This window comes from Microtus oregoni, unplaced genomic scaffold (genome assembly GCF_018167655.1).
Source record: "Microtus oregoni isolate MIOR12 unplaced genomic scaffold, Mior012 000126F_ref0000101, whole genome shotgun sequence".
NCBI classification, from domain to species: Eukaryota; Metazoa; Chordata; class Mammalia; order Rodentia; family Cricetidae; genus Microtus; species Microtus oregoni.
In genome coordinates, this window is record NW_024544769.1 from 838,911 (window position 1) to 856,955 (window position 18,045).

At 39.1% G+C, this 18,045-nt stretch overlaps 1 pseudogene; it reads left to right on the forward strand.

Annotated features, from left to right (window-relative positions):
• LOC121444452 overlaps window positions 1-11,867 on the forward strand; it is a 65,184-nt pseudogene extending 53,317 nt beyond the window's left edge.
• Window positions 11,868-18,045: the final 6,178 nt, after the last annotated feature.

Genomic DNA, 18,045 nt, shown 5'->3' on the forward strand with positions numbered 1-18,045 from the left:
TGTATGGAAAGAAAAGGAATGGAAGGGTCATGGCAGAGTGGAGAGTTGGTATGCTTGAAGCAGAGGCAGTGTGTAAGTTTGCTTTAAAAATGAAACAAAGGGCTATAAATAGATTGATGTCATTGAATGGTCTTCGTCGAATAAACATTTGTTGTAAAGGAGGTCTTAGGAAAGATCACTCATCCTATAGTTATTTTCCTACAGGCTGTATCAGTGAGTGCCTGCAATTTATCTGCTTAGTCACATAGCTATTGCCACAATACAGGCACAAAGTGATAAAGACACACTAAAGGTAAAATTAATGGGAGTGCTTGTTTGTTAAGCTGTGAGTTCATGGTCACCACAATCAGTGCTGCATATCCCTTAATGAATTGTTTTGAGACTTTTCAGGACTGCTATGATGATTTCAGTTTAGAGCGAATTTCCATGCACCAATTACTACAATGTTTCTTTGGTTAATATGAGGCAAAGTAACTTGTATATAAGTGCTTGACTACAAAAAGTAAGAAAGAAGATCTAGAAGCTTAGTACTCTAATTCTTCTCACAAGACCCTGTTCTAAACCATATGAAGCAAAAAAGCATTGGAACTTTAGTCTCGAGAGATTGATTATTGCAATAATAGAGGATCAAGAAGAGCCTAGTAACTGTGCAGAGCTGTTAGGACTTAAAGTTAGATCTGTGAGCATGTGTTTCAGTAAACTAGCTATCTCAACACTCTGGTATAGGCCACGAGACAAAAGGAGCAAGTGAACTGTGAAATGACTGGAGCACATTTAAAAGGCTTATAAAGAGGCCAGGGTGGAAGTAGTACAAAGAGATTTAACTATCTAGGAAGAGACTAATAGCATTAAGTAGAAGGGAGAAGACTGGTAGATTTTTACAGTTTTAAAATATGATTACATTTTGACCTACTAAGATGAGCATACTAAATAACATATGTCTGCATAACGACAAATACCCTGAAGAGGCTGAGCATGGCAGTACAAGCCTGTAAATCCCCACACTAAGGTAACAGAGGAAGGAAGATTGCTGTGAGTTTGAAGACAGCCTGGTTTACATGGGAGGATTCTCAAAAACATGTACTGTAAAAACTGTTATGTTTTCCTTGCAGCCAGAAGGATGATCAAATAAGGCAAGAAAAGGATAAAGGGTCTGCGGGATGTATTAGTTGGTCAAACTGCTTGCTGTGAAAGTCTTATAACCTGAATTTAATTTCTGGAACCCATGTTTTAAAAAAAGCAAAAAACTGAATAAAAAGATGCACTGGTGCACATATTTCATTCAGGTACTCCTAAACCAAGATGAAATACATAGAAAGCATTGCACTGAAGTTCAAGTAGTCATAGAAACAAGAGAGACCCCGCCTCAGCCATTTGCAAAGATAGAACCAGCTCTCAAAAGTTGTTCTTTGACACCTACACATACATTATAGCATGTGTACATTCCATGCCCACTAAATGAACAAACAAGTAATTTGAAAATGATATTTAGTTTAAAAAGTAGCTGTTAAAAAGATCAGATGTAGGACAAGAGGCCATATTTGGATGCATCTAACATTAAAATAATAGAAGTGTTGATAATAAAAAATTAGAGAAAGAACCATATTAAAAACATTAAAAATTAACAAGAAAATATTCTGTAGCAAGGGTCACTAAAAAGGAAAATAAGATTAAAATAAGCATTCAAGTCCTTGAAAGAAAAAAATTAGAGTATTCTGCGTATGATGCTTGCTGGCTTCTAAATTGCCTTGCTGATTCTTTGGTTTCTTATTGGAAAGAGCTGGGAGTGTGTATTGGCATCAGCAAAGGAATATCCGACTTAATGAAGATGAAAAGAAAAATTAGCACATCTGGAGTGAATGGAGAGACAAAGGGCCAACTTCTGGGGCTCACTGGCTGGAGTTATGAAACTGTGTCAGTGTGGATGGATGATGCTCCCAGGCTCCTGGTGCTTAGGCCTAATGAAAAGATCAATTCATCAAGCCGCAGACAAAACCAAACATGCATAGGAGAGGACCCCTGTGCAGGGCCAGGACGAAGACAGACTCTGTCCAAGACACTTTAGAGATTCATGCTTTTGGAAAACAGTAACATTTTTTTTTTCCTGGCAACTTGGAAATTCTGCACGTATGTTGGAAAGGCTCAGAATGTATTTGATTTGCTCTGAAGCAGGTGTAATGCATTCACAACAACGAGGCCGTCTATTGAAAGCCAAGAGAAGTGAGAGAAAAAATTCTTGAAGCAAATGAATACTACTTTTGGCAAGCAACCCTTCCTGGTTTCATCTGTAGTTCCAGCTGAGCAGCAATTTGGGCATGCATGTGATTTGACCTGCCATAGAAACTAACTCAGAAAGCTTTAAGTGTCACAGTTTGCCTTACAACTTGTATGTTAATTTCAGTCACTGTTTGGAGGATATTCAATTTGGAAACTGAAAAGGAAATTAAAAAGGATTTAAAATTTAAAAGTTCAAGGGTTTTTAAAGGTTTTTAAGTATACATTAACTATATAGAATAACAAGTTTTATTATGATGTATTCACACCCTGCTATCCTTTCTTGTCCCTCTCTTAGTCCTATTCAGCTTTCAGTGAATTTGTGTATGTTCCAACTATGCTTATTTGACTCTGGTCAGAATAAAAGTACATAAATCTCATATAGAATATTTAATTGTTTTCTTTCTAAAAATAAAATACAATGCAAATAGAAAAGGACAGAATATGCAAATAAAAGATTTAAAGATTCAAGGATTTTGGAAGTCCAAAATAAAAACTATCAAATCTAACAAGTACATCTAGAAACAGCACAGTCATGAAATCAATATAAATAAATAAATATTATCTGTGATATTTATCAAAGCATTAAGTTGGAAAAACATGTTAATTCTGAACAGTGACTTGTTTTCAGCATGTATGTTCCAACTATGCATGTTTGCCTCTGGTCAGAATTTAAAGTACATGAACCTCATTTAGAATATTTAAATGTTATTTAGATTAAATATTATATTAATCTAAATAGCTAAAGTATGCATAACTTCTATCATTTTACAATATAGTATATTTAGCAAATATAACATCTGATGTTTTATACTGATGACATGGTAAAGGAAAAAGTTCCTTTGCATTCATACACAGTACTTGCATATTACAGTGATTTCCAGCGGAGGAGCTTCAAGCCATCTGGGGTATATTCCTGGGAAGACTGTTTCTTTCTGTGTTTCATTATGATATATTCATACATGTACATCTAAATTAGTAAGAGACCTACTCTTTTTTTTTTATTGAGAAAAGGAAAAAAAACGTTTCCCCCTCCTCCCAGCCTCCCATTTCCCTCCCCCTCCTCCCACCCTTCTCCCCCTCCCTCTCCAGTCTGAAGAGTAGTCAGGGTTCCCTGCCCTGTGGAAAGTCCAAAGTCCTCCACCTCCATCCTGGTCTAGGAAGGTGAACATCCAAACTGGCTAGGCTCCCACAAAGCCAGAACATGAAGTAGGATCAAAACCCCATGCCATTGTCCTTGGCTTCTCATCAGCCCTCATTGTTCGCCATGTTCAGAGAGTCTGGTTTTATCCCATGCTTTTTCAGTCATAGTCCAGATGGCCTCGGTGATCTCCCAATAGATCAGCCCCACTGTCTCAGTGGGCGGGTGCACCCCTCGTGGTCCTGACTTCCTTGCTCATCTTCTCCCTCCTTCCGCTCCTCATTGGGACCTTGGGAGCTCAAAATTGCCGGGGAGAAAAGTGGGATCTTGGGGGTGGGGTGGGTTGGGGGTAAGGGGAGATGGGGAGAGAAAAGTGAGAAGGGGAGGATGGGGGGATCTTGGGGAAACAGGATGATTGGGATAAAGGAAGGTTGGATAGGAGAGCACGGAAGCACAATTCTTAGTTAAGGGACCCACCTTAGGGCTGGCAAGAGACTTGAACCTAGAGTGGCTCCCAGGAGCCCAAGGCGATGTCCCCAGTTAGTTCCTTGGGCAGATGAGGATAGGGAACCTGAAACGACCCTATCCTATAGCAATACTGTCGAATATCTTGCATATCACCATAGAACCTTCATCTGGTGATGGATGGAGATAGAGACAGAGACTCACACTGGAGCACTGGACTGAGCTCCTGAGCCGTACTCTTAATAGGAACGAAAATCCTTTGTCTTGACTTCCAGTACACTGATGCATTTAAAAAAAATAGTCTAAGAATTTATTAGAGAGAAACAGTAGGGAGCTTAAATGATCCTTATGACCACAGTAGAGCTCATTTAATCAAGAAAAAATACGTATAATTAGCCTTAGCTATAAAGTTAACCTGGAATTGAAAACAGAAAAGAGTTGGCACTGAGAGTTGAAACACATAATTAAGAAACTGAAAGCTGTTCCCAAACACAGACGAACCTTTCTCAAAACACTCTTTTTATGTATTAATATTAGAAAAGAAAAAAAATTGTTAAGCACCAAGAACTGTATAAGAATGCAGGTTTAAAGAACCTGGAGGAAATGCATAAAGAGCTGCTAATATGCAATAGCATGTTAAACAAGTTGTAAGAAAAATGGAATGCAATGTGGAGCAGGGCTTCAGAGAATGATTGGCTCCTTATGCTTGGTTTGAAGTTAATATTGGACTGATCAGTTTCATTTTGAAAGCTATTTTGTGGAACCCTGAGCATAAAAAAGGTTTGGCCAATGTGTCGATGTTCCACGTTTTCTTCATCCATTCTTCAGTTGAGGGGCATCTAGGTTGTTTCCAGGTTCTGGCTATTACAAATAATACTGCTATGAACATAGTTGAACAAATGCTTTTGTCATATGATAGGGCATCTCTTGGGTATATTCCCAAGAGTGGAATTGCTGGATCCTGAAGTAGGTTGATTCTCAGTTTTCTGAGAAACCGCCACACTGATTTCCAAAGTGGTTGCACAAGTTTGCATTCCCACCAGCAATGGATGAGTGTTCTCCTTGCTCCACAACCTCTCCAGCATAAGTTATAATTAGTGTTTTTGATCTTAACCATTCTGATAGATGTAAGATGGTATCTCAAAGTTGTTTTGATTTTCATTTTCCTGATAGCTAAGGATGAAGAATATTTCCTTATTATCTTTTGGCCATTTGCAATTACTCTGATGAGAATTGTCTGTTTAGTTTAATACACCACTTTTTGATTGGGTTATTTAGAATTTTAATGTCTAATTTCTTGAGTTCTTTATATATTTTAGAGATTCGTCCTTTTTGTGATGTGGGGTTGGTGAAGATTTTTTTTTTTCATTCAGTAGGCTGCCTTTTATACATTAGAGTACTACTCAGTAGTAAAAAATAATGACAACTTGAATTTTGCATGCAAATGGATGGAATTAGAAAACATTATTCTGAGTGAGGAATCCCAGATCCCCCCCACAAAAAAAAAACAAAAATGGTATGTACTCACTCATAAGTGGATACTAGTCATAAACAAAGGTCTCTGGTTCAGAATCCTAAAGAAATTAAATAATAAGATGAACCCAAAGAAAAACATATATAGACCCACCTGGAAATTGGAATCATAAAAAGTTTGGGAGCAGAGGGAATGGGAGTAGAAAAGGGGAGAAGGGAGGTTGAGGAGAACTTGAGCGAATGGGATGGTTGAGATGGAAGAAGGACGGATATGAGAGCAAGGAAAGAGATACCTTGATTGAGGGAGGCATTATAGAGTTAGCAAGAAACCTGGCTCTAGAAAAATGCCCAAGAACCCACAGGGATGAACCCAGCTGAGACCCTAAGCAATAGAGGAGAGGGTCTCTGAACTGACCTTACCCTATAGTCAGACTGATGATTATCCTAAATATCACCATAGAACCTTCGTCCAACAACAGATGGGAACAAAGGCAATGACCCACATTGGAGCACTGGACAGAGTTTCCAAGATTCAGTTGAAGAGTGGAGGGAGTGAAAGTATCAGAAAGGAATTCAAGGTCATCCACTGAGACAGTTTGCTTGAGCTCATGGTAGCTCACCAACTCTAACTGGACTGGGAGTGAACAGGCATGGGAACAACCAAGCCCCTCTGAAGGGGGTTGACAGCTGGGGAAGACTGAGGGGCCACCGATAGTGACACTGGGATGTGTCTCTATTGCATATACTGGCTTCATAGGATCCTATTCTCTTTGGATGAAAACCTTGCTCAACCTAGACGTAGTAGGGAGGGCCTTGGACTTTCCACAGGGCAGGGTTCATGGCACTCCCTTAGGGTTGGAGGGGTGGGGGAGAGGGTCTGTGGAGGGAGAGAGAGGGGACTGGGGGGAGGGGGTAGAGTGGGAATTTGGATTGGTATTTTTTAAGTATTAAAAAAGGAAAAAGAAATTAAGTTTGTGATTCATGAAGAAAAAGAAAGGTTTGACCAACCAAATGTCTAGAGACATATGTATGAGAACAATGCTTTATGTTTTCTACAATAGGAGCATTTGTTTATTAATAATGGCTCTCTTTCTCTTTCACTTTTATAGACGTGAAACCAAGGGAGAATTATAGCTTTAGACATGGATATATGGAACATGAGATAATTTGAAAAATCCTGACTCTCATGCCAATCAGTTTGTGACCTGAGGCATAAGTTTGGTTATCCTTATCTTAATAAACATAATAATAAGTGTTATTATTGGTCCCAAAATGTAGTGATGTTTAAAACTGCTTAGTTATGAAAAGAATTATTGCTTCAGTGTTCAGGAAAGTAGGTAACACCTGCAACATTTTTATCTATATTTCTCCAGGGAAGTACAGAAACAGAAAATGTGATATTATACTGATAAATAAGTAAAGTTTATGCCCTTGAACATATAATTAGAACATGTTTGTGCTGAGAACAAATTTGGGGCCAAAAGCCTGCCAAGTTTGATATATCCCAGATGTTGAAACAGAAGAAATCACTCAGAGATTTATAACAGTTTTCTAAAGCAAGTTGGACGAGCACTAACAATATTGTTTTCTGGTTATGTTAGTTGTTGTCCTCCTCCTCTTCCTAAATAATGGAATGCCATATTTGATTGGTGAAATGTGTAGAAATATCTGCTTTCTCATTCTGCTGCTGGTTAAATAGTTGGTTCAATTCTTGGAGCTGATGCAAGAACACCCATTTCTGATTATAAGTTAGTTGTAGGCAGTCATATTTATTAGTATTACAAGATAGATTTTGAATCCTATCTCACTTCTCATGCACATTTCTCAACTGCTTCATATAGTCTATAAAAATATGATCAGGATTGTAGTTTTTGAGATTCAATTAGTTAATTGTCTGTTCCTGTGATAAAATATGACCAAGAAAACTTTAGACAAAGAGTTAAGCATAAGGTTCCAGAGGGTTAAGATTTATTTAGAGGAACGTGGTAATAAGTGGTAGACACGGCAGCAGGTACAGGGAGTTGAGAGCTCACATCTTTAACAACAAACACAAAACAGACAGAGCAAACTGGAAATATTCCTACACTTTTATTTCTCAAAGGTGGTCCCAGTTACATGTTTTTTCCAGCAAGGATGCATCACCTAAACCTCCCTGCACCACCAACTGAAGCCCAGGGTTTCAAATACATGAGCCTATGGGGGACTCTGCAAGATTTTCTTACTGAGATAGATGCCAGGGATCTCCAATAAAGTTTCCAGTCCTTGATTCTTACTAGAAGTTTCCTAGTCATTCACATAATTACACTAGTCATACAAGACGATACAAGCTCATGCTAACAGCCAAGGTTTAAAGTCTCACTGATTTACCCGGGGCAAGCCAATTACCCCCTACCTTAGGGTTTTTATTACTTTGAAGAATAACCATGCCATGGCTACTCTTATAACGAAAAAATTTAATTTAGGGGACTTGCCTATAGTTTCAGAGTTTCAGTGCCTTATCTTCATGATGGGGATATACTGTGGGTATACAGGCAGACATAGTGCTGGAGCTGAGAATGCTACATATTGCAGGCAACAGTAAATCAATTGAAAGTCACACTGAGGGACGCTTGAGCAAAAGAGACCTAAAAGCCCACTCCCACAGTGATATACTTCCTCCAACCAGGCCATACTTCCTAATAGTGCAACTCCCTTTGGAGGCCACTATCATTCAAACCATCACACCTACCATAGACTTCAACTTCCCTCATAGTAAAATAAAGAATACAAATAGCTGCACCAAGTAATCATCTCCACAAGCTTTTTTATAGCCTTTTGTGTGTGTGTGTGTGTGTGTGTGTGTGTGTGTGTGTGTGTGTGTGTCTTTATGTTTTTGTGCCTAAAAGTTTGGAGTTTCTTTGGAGATTATAACATTTCTCAGCATTTCTTCCTCCTTCCTCCCTCTAAAACCCCAACTCAACTTTCTCTACTCTCCTTCAAAATTCATGGTCTCTTTTTTCATTAATTGTTATTACATGCATATATATGTGCATATGTGTATATTCCTAAATATACTGTTCAGTCTGTATGTTTCTTGTATATGTGTCTTCAGGGTTGACTGTTTGGCACTAGACAATCTGTTGTTGTGCTCTTCTCTTCCCTGAGGAGGACCACCTTCTCCCACTGTCAGCTTTCCTATACTTCTTTGTGCACAGTTGAAGCCTCATGGGCTTTTCCCCATCTACTTTGCAATATCCATTAGCATCATCCTTGTTCATCTCATGTTCAGAAAGTCTTGTTTGTGTGACTTTATATGTGTGGCTTCTGACATTACTAGGAGATACAATCTCACCTTTAATAACTTGGATATTAAAATTTATTTTCTATGTTTGAGAAATAGCTAAAATATTTTTAAATGACTGCTTCATTCCTTTCAATAGATATGAAAGTACTGTTATTAAAGATGTGAAATTACATAATTCACATTTGACAAGCTTGCTACAAGTTAGTATCATTCATCTCATCCTCTTGTGGGTATAATTAGTTTTCTATTGCTGCTGCCACAAATTACAACAATCTTAGAATGTTCTGTAAATCAGACACATAAAATAAGTTTCATGGATCTAAAATCAGAAGGCACAGTTACATCTTTTTTCCAAAAGAGCTGAAGGAGAATCTATTTTTCCTTCACTTTTTCCAGCTTGTACACACTGTCTATATTTCTTTGCTCACATTCCCTCCCTCCATTGCTTCTTTCAACTTCTATTTCTTTAAAGACAGAGTCTCACTACATAGTTCCGGACGGCCTCAAACTCTCAGAAATCTGCTTGCCTCTCTTTCCCAATTGCTTGAATCAAAGTTGTGCACCACCATGCCTAGTTTTGCTTCTTTATCTTTTAAAAACACTTGCAGAAGCTAGACCTAAGGTCCTGGGTTTGTTCCTTGAGCTCATTACATGTGAAGCATGGTAGTGCAAGACTGTAATCTCAGCCCTTGGAAGCTGGAGGCAGGAAGATCAGAAATTCAAAGTCATCCCTCCCTACAATGTAAGTTCAAGGCCAGCCTTGCCTATATGAGAGCCTATTTCAAAAATATATCAAACATATAGGTTACCTATGCTCTAGTGGATGCCCCACACCTATAAACCTATTGGCAGAACTAAGTGGACTCAGTGGCTTAAAAAATATCACATTAAAATTGGAATTGGAAGAGCAAAATGGTAATACAGGTATAACAGAAGTTGGAGGAGAGGAAGTGAGGAGTAGATTTGAGCTAAATACATTGTATAATGTAGGAAATTCTTAAACAAGAAAGAAAAGAATTTAAAAACTTATCAACCAACAAATAAAACCTTTACATTTGCCTTAGAGCTACATTCATCTCAAATAATTTCCTTTCAAATTTATCTCTTTAACCACATTTCCAAAGCCACCATTGCCACAGAGGCTAATGCAAGTGCAGGTTCAGATACTAAACATGTAAGATGCCCACATATTTGCAGATCATCTGGACTCAAGATCACTAGTCATAACTTTTTTTTATTCTTCATGACAGTGCTTCTCTATGTATCCCTGACTGTATTTGAACTCACTCTGTAGACCAGGTGGGTGCCTCTGCCACCCAAGGGTTGGGAGTAAAGGTGTGCATCACCACGCCCAACTACTAGTCAGAATCTTATTGTTTGCAACAGTATCGCATATTTGAGATAGAAATTCCCACATTACTTTCGAAGTCTTCAGTCTAATGAAAAATAATCTTACAGCTGACTCTTTAGTTAAGTTGAGGGCTGTAGTCAACACGGGCTTATTCTATTGTATACTATTTTGACCCTTTTTTAGGGTTAATGAAAATAACTTAAAAGATGTTAGGAATGGTGTATGTTTTAGCTGCCAGAAGGATTAGCTAGATCCATTCTACTTATTCAAGTACAAAAGGTCATAGGCTAGGGAAGAAGTGGTTATAACATAAAACTCTAAGCTTTTACAGGGTCGTTAGAATATGCAAATCCAGTAATTGAAGAAATGGGGTTATCAAACTTAGAAGGTTAAGAGAATAGACTCAAATGAGCTATAATGTCAACAAAACCATAACTCCTGCATTTAGAAGAGTACCACTTGTCCTTTGAAACACTTATTTTTCTGAGAAATTGAACTATTTCTGTTTTGATGTAATTGCAAGATGTTTCTGTGAATTCAAATAAACTACAAATCATGGTCCTATTCTTGCAGAGATTGCAGCATGGCCATTAACACCAAAACAAAAACAAATGAATCAGTAGAGGGAAAGTAAATAAAATTCCTGCGTGGTCAAATCAACATGAGTAATTGCTTCAGAGAAGAGATAGAAGATCTTGCAGTGGACTGTCTGGAAAAGGTAGTATGGTGGAAGGACGCAATCTGAATTTGGAGTCAGTCATGCAAGCTTCAAAAACATTGACAGCCTTAGATTCAGTAAATCAACAAATAAGAATCTAGCCAAAGCAATTTTAAAAGCAGGAAGCTGTATCATAAGGCACCTTAATATAATGACAAACAAACACTGACTGTTTCCCAAATAGGTTACACGAATTATGATAGGATAGTGGACGTTGTTGCCATCAATGACTCTTTCATTGACCTCAACTACATGGTCTATATGTTCCAGTATGACTCCACCCACAGCAACTTCAAAGGCACAGTTAAGGCTGAGAATGGGAAGCTTGTCATCAACAGGAAGGCCATCACTATCTTCCAGGAGCGAGATCCCGCCAACATCAAATTGGGTGATGCCGGCACCGAGTATGTTGTGCAGTTGACTGGTGTCTTCACCACCATGGAGAAGGCTGGGGCCCACTTGGAGGCTGGGGCCAAACGGGTCATCATCTCAGCCCCTTCTGCGGATGCCCCCATGTTTATGATGGGTGTGAAACATGACAAGTATGACAATTCCCTCAAGATTGTCAGCAATGCTTCCTGAACCACCAACTGCTTAGCCCCCTTGGCCAAGGTCATCCATGACAACTTTGGCTTCGTGGAAGGACTCATGACTGTGGATGGCCCCTCTGGGAAGCTGTGGCAAGACAGCCGTGGCGCTGCCCAGAGCATCATCCCTGAATCCACTGGCGCTCCCAAGGCTGTGGGCAAAGTCATTCCAGAGCTGAACGGGAAGCTCACGGGCATGGCCTTCCATGTTCCTACTCCCGGTGTGTCTGTCATGGATCTGACATGCCGCCTGGAGAAAGCTGCCAAGTATGACGACATCAAGAAGGTGGTAAAGCAGGCATCCGAGGGCCCACTAAAGGCCATCCTGGGCTACACTGAGGACCAGGTTGTTTCTTGTGACTTTTAACAGAGACTCCCACTTTTCCACCTTCGATGCTAGGGCTGGCATTGTTCTCAATGACAACTTTGTAAAACTCATTTCCTGGTATGACAATGAATTCGGCTACAGCAACAGAGTGGTGGACCTCATGGCCTACATGGCTTCCAAGGAGTAAGAAGCCCACCCTGGACCACCCATCCCAGCAAGGGCACAGCAAGAGAGAGGCCCTCTGGCTGCTGAGCAATCCCTGTCCTACCTCAACCTTGACACTGAGCATCTCCCTCACAGTTTCCATCCCAGACCCCCGGATAGCAGGAGGGGGCTTAGGGATCCCTACTCTCTTTAATACCATCAATAAAGTTCATTGCACCCCTCTAAAAAAAGAATGAAGAAGTATTGGAGAGGCAGGAAAGATGGAAGATCAAAGTGGGTTTTGTTGTTATTTGTTTTGCTTTGTTTCTTCTTATTTTTAATAAAGAAAACAAACTATTTTTTTCTTATACATACCAATCCAAGTTTCCACTCCCTCCCCTCCTCCCATTCAATCTACATACCCTCCTACCTACCCCTATCCAATCCTCATAGAGGGTAAGGTGCATTGCTTTGTAGAAGGTCTGAGGCCCTCCCTACTATATCTAGGCTGAGTTAAGGAAGGAATCTATCTAAAGAGAATAGGTTCTCAAAAAGCCAGTATATGCAGTAGGGATAACTCCTGGTGCCACTGCCTGTGGCTCTTTAGTCTGCCTCAACGATGCAACTGTCAACCACATTCAGAGGGATTCGTTTGGTCCTATGTTTGTTTCTTCCCAGTCCAGCTGGTGTTGGTGAGCTCCCATTAGCTTAGGTAGATTGTTTCAGTGAGGGTCCTATCATTGTCTTGACCTCTTTGCTCATATTCTCCCTCCTCCCACTCTTCAACTGAACTTTGAGCGCTCAGTCCAGTGCTCTGATGTGGGTCTCTGCCTCTGTTTCCGTCAGTTACTAGATGAAAGTTCTATAGTAATATATAAGATATTCATCAGTCTGACTACAGGGCAAGTCAAGATCAGGCTTCCCTCTCCTCTATTGCTTAGGCTTTTAGCTGGGGTCATCCTTGTGAATTCCTGGGACTTTCTGTAGAGCTAGGTTTCTGATAACCCAATAATGGCTCCCTCAATCAAGATATCTCTTTTCTTACTCTCATCTCTGTCCTTCCTCCTTCTGAACTATTCCATTCCCTCATGTTCTCCTTACCTCTCCCCTTCATCCCTCCTCTTCCCCTTCTACCCTCCCTTCTGCCCACACCCCTATGCTACCAATGTTGTCAGGTGATCTTGTCTGTTTTCACTTTCCAGGTAGATCTATATGATTTTTTCTTGGGGTTCACCTTATGACTTAGCTTCTCTAGGATCATGTACTATAGGCTCAATGTCCTTTGTTTTATAGCTAGTATCCACTTATGAGTGACTACATACTGTACTTCTTTTTTGGGTCTGGGGTACCTCACTCAGGATAGTGTTTTCTAATTCCATCCATTTGCATGCAAAATTCAAGATGTCGTTGTTTTTTTACCACTGAGTAGTACTCTAATGTGTAAATGTGCTGCATTTTCTTTATCCGTTCTCTTGGTTGAGGGGCATTTAGGTTGTTTCCAGGTTCTGGCTATTACAAATAATGCTGCTATGAACATGGCTGAACAAATGCCCTTATACTATGATTGAGATTCTTTTGGATATATGCCAAAGAGTGGTATTGCTGCATCCAATTTTCTGAGAAACCACCATACTGATTTCCAAAATGGTTGTTTTGAATTTTTAAGAACTTTTCTGGGGGTGGTGCTGCAAGGGTGAAGGCAGATTTGGAGGGAATGGGAAATGAGAAGAATTGAGGCACATAATTGATGTGAAATTCCCAAAGAATTAATAAAGAAATTATGTTAATAAAAGAATTTCACACAAGATATTTTGATCTTTCCCTCACTTAATCTCTCCTATATCCTCCCTGAACTCCCTACCTATCCCTCTTCAGGACCTTTCTCTTTTAAAAGAAAAACAAATACACAACAAGGCCATCTACTCCAGAGCAAGAGACTTGCCCTGGAGTATGATTGATCAACTCCTTTAAAGAAAACTCATCTTTTGTCTCCCAGCAGGTATCAATTGTAAATAGCTTCTGGGCTAGGGGTGGGTCTTTGTGCCCACTTGCTCTCCTCCACACTGGAAATTTGTCTGGCTTCAGTTTATGAAGGCCTGGTGCATGTTGTCATAGTCTCTGAGTTTGTCTGTGCATCAGCACTGCTGTGTCTGGAAAATGCTCTTTGCTTGATAATATCCACTGCTACTATTCGTACAATTGTTTTCCACCTTTTCTTCTGCATGTACCTCTGAGCTACAGAAGAGAAGTTGTGTGAGATAGATAGTTCGTTAAAAGTAGAGTATGCTGAAGCCTCTTCTCTGCACATTGACTGGCTATAGATGGGGTTTCTGTGTTAATTAGCATTTATCGTAAAAACTTTTTGGTAAGAACAATATGTCATTATGAGTCTCTCTCTCTCTCTCTCTCTCTCTTTTTTTTTTTTTTTTTTTTTGCTATGTTCATCTAGCTGGGTAATAGCAATAGATTTTCCTTTAGTACTACTGACCTACCTAACTTCCAGTTTTTAGCCTTATTGATAATATCGGAAGAGGTTCTCTCTCACGAAGTGGGTTTTAAATCCAACCAAAGGGTGGTTGTGAGTCACTCATTTGCAGTAAGTCAATTAATGGAGCCAAATTAATAGTGAAAACAAGACAAGGGAGATTTATTCAACATAGGCACATTGAGAAGAGGACAAACTAGTTTGTCTTCCTGGTACTGCCTCAAGGGTAAGGTTTAAATAGAAAACAAGAGATATGCATAACTAAGCAATCTGACTAAAATGTGATCCCAACCCCCAAGCCATCCTACTTGTGCATCATTGTCTCAGATCCATTCTCTTGCTCAATATATATATCTTTCTTCAGAAGTCAGGTTCAGGTTCTTCTTCTGGCTGCTCTCACCCTTGTCCTTTTCCCAGAATGATGCTTCTGGGGAAATTTCAATTTCTGGGATCTGTTGTTTCAAAAATCTAGTGGCCAAAGGAATGGCCACAGTACCTTTGAGAATATCTGCCAGGATGGTTTTATTGCTTGGAATGAGGAAGGTTTTCAAGAGGAAACAGACAGGTGAAAGGGGACTAGAACCTTGATCTGAACAAAAGAAAGTAGGGTAGCCCTGAATGTTACAACTTTCCTAGGCACAAATATACTTTAACATAGGAATTAGGTGAGAGATGTTCATAGTCACACAGTCTGTGGCTTCTTGATTTATGTTTTGTGGATTTAACGAAATGAAATTTAGGGCTGGAAAACTGGCTGTAACTGGAGCAGTTACAAAGAACCAGTGTTTAATTCCCTTGGATGTGGTAGCTCACAACCATCTACCACTCCATTTCCAGGGAACCTGATCCCCAATTCTGACCTCTGAAGGCACTAGAAGCACAAATGGTATACAGACATACATGCAGGCCAAACTGTAGAAGGCTCTTTTTGCAACACCTGCCCACAAATCATAACACTGAGACTTATTATTAATTATGTGGTCCATTTACACAATGGAGTACTACCCAGCAGAAAAAAATAATGACATCTTGAATTTTGCAGAAAAATGGATGGAGCTGGAAAACATTATTTTGAGTGAGGTAACCCAGACCCAGAAAGACAAATATGATATGTACTCACTTATAGGTGGTTTTTAAATATAAAGCAAAGAAAACCAACTTACAAACCACAATCCCAGAAAACTTAGACAACAATGAGGACACTAAGAGAGACTTACATAGATCTAATAATCTACATGAGAAGTAGAAAGTATAATAAGACAAGATCTCCTTAGTAACTTGGGAGCATGGGGACCTTGGGGGAGGGTTGAAGAGGGAAGGGGATAGGCAGGGAGGAGAGCAGAGAAAAAATGTAGAGCTCACAAAAAGTCAAAAAAAAAAAAAAAAAGAAGAAAGCTCAGCCTTAGCTTAGGCTTATTCCTAACTAGTTCTTAAAGCTTAAATTAACCCATTTTTTTTTTTAATTTACACTCTTTTACATAGCTTGGTTAATTTTACTCTGATCTTGCTTCTTCTGTGTCTGGCTGGTGACTCTTCCTTTCTTCTTCCCACAGTTTTCTATGGCCAAAAATCCTACCTGTACCTTCTGCCTAGCTATCGGGCATTTAGTTTTTATTAAACCAATTACAGTGATGCATTTCAATACAGTGTAAAGGAATATTCCATAACACAAAACACTCATATACATAAACCAATAAAATAAAAAAGCTAAGTAAGAATGGAATTCATATACAATGGGAGATCAAGTTTAAAAAGGTATTTTATTTTAGTGTCATAGGTAGGAGCTTAGAAGAGAAAAGGAAGAGCTGTTGTAATGAAGGTGTGGGTTCCAAGAAATGTGATACTAGCTGGGAGGTGGTGGCATGTGCCAGGTGGGCAGATCTCTGTAAGTTCAAGGCCAGCCTGGTCTACAAGAGCTAGTTCCAGGACAGGCTCCAAAGCTACAGAGAAACCCTATCTCGAAAAACAAACAAACAAACAAAGAAACAAACAAAAACAAGCAAAACGAAAAAAAAAAAAAAAAAAAAAGAAATGAGAGACTGTTGTGAGTCTCCATCCTGGAATTAATAAGGTTTTCTGGTTGAAGGCTTGGAAAGGGAGTAATAAACTGCTCAGTGGATTTTGTCCCTTCACAAAGTGTTATCTCAAGGCACCTACCTCTCTTCCATGGCAATCCTCAGTACGGTATTCAGAAAAGATGTTCATTTAATGAAAGAAAAATAGTGAGAAACCAGACTGCCCCCGTGGCATCCCTGGTTTCTGTCCAAGAAACAACCCAAAACATTTTGGCTTAAACTCTTGGCTATCAAAAACTTTATGCACCAATAGCCATAGTGACAGTATTTATACTAACAAGAAAGTAGAAAAAAATGGTCATGAAATTTCAAATGGATAAACACAGTGCTATATATTCATAAAATGGAATATTATTCAGCAATAAAAAGAAATGATGGCATATGTTATTTTATATGAATAAATCTTTAAAATATGATAAATGAAAGAAGGCAGGAGCAAAAGGCTTCATGGAATTCCATCCATAAGAAATGTATATAAATTCACTGATCTCTCAAGGCAGAGAAAGCTTGCTTAAGGCTAGGGTTGCAGCAGTGTTGAAAAACTGGTATAAAGTATAGGGAATAACTGTTTATAAGCATATAGACACTTGAGGTGATGAAATATATGACTATGAGACAGGGAGTATTTATATAACTCTCCTTTTATAGAAATTATTGAATTATATGCTTAAAATTAGTGAATACTTGATACATAAATTATACCTTCCAGCCGGGCGGTGGTGGCGCATGCCTTTAATCCCAGCACTTGGGAGGCAGAGACAGGCGGATCTCTGTGAGTTCGAGACCAGCCTGGTCTACAAGAGCTAGTTCCAGGACAGGCTCCAAAACCACAGAGAAACCCTGTCTCGAAAAACCAAAAAAAAAAAAAATATATATATATATATATACCTTCACAACATATAAAAAGGAAGAACTTTAATTTGAGTCTGCATGATAAACCATGACTGTATGCCTTCCTAGTTGTTAACAGCCACACAGAAATTCAGTCCTGATACTTGTTTTTTATGTCAAGTTGAATATACAAGCCTCCATAATTCCAGAGTCTTAGAGCAAAAGGGTTACCTTGATCTGTACAACCCAATCTATTTCAGTTACTTTTCTAATTGCAATGGTGAAGTACATGTCAGAAGCAAGAGAGAGTGGAAGAGAGAGAGAGAGAGAGAGAGAGAGAGAGAGAGAGAGAGCTAGTTTTTGGCTCACAGCTTCAAAGTTTGTTACTTTTTTCTTTTTTCAGAAATAGAAAACACAGAAAGGTATGATAAGACAGTTCCACAGTGGGAAAAATATATTGTGAAAGTTTCTCATATCTTGGTGGGCCAAGAAGCAAAGAAATTAGTCTCTTACCACTAGATGTGGATATAACTTACGAAGAACTACCCTTACTCATTTATTTTCACTATCTGTTCCCTGTCTCCTAAAGGTTCTACAGCCTTAAAAAAATTTGTACCACCAGCTGGGAAACAGGTTTTCAAAACACAAGCCTTTGGGATATGTTTCATATTCTAACTGTAACGCCAGCTAATTTATATATGCGATGAAATAGAAGTGGGTTATGTTTTATGAGTGATGTAGATCAACTCTGGTCTGCTTCTGACATCACATAGTTAAGTCATAATACTTATAGAAGGTGACCTCATCCCAACTCAAATGTCATAGGGAAAGGCTGGAGCCATACAGGTCAGTGATAGGTGTCCTAGTTTGCTTTCCTGTTGTGATAAGCA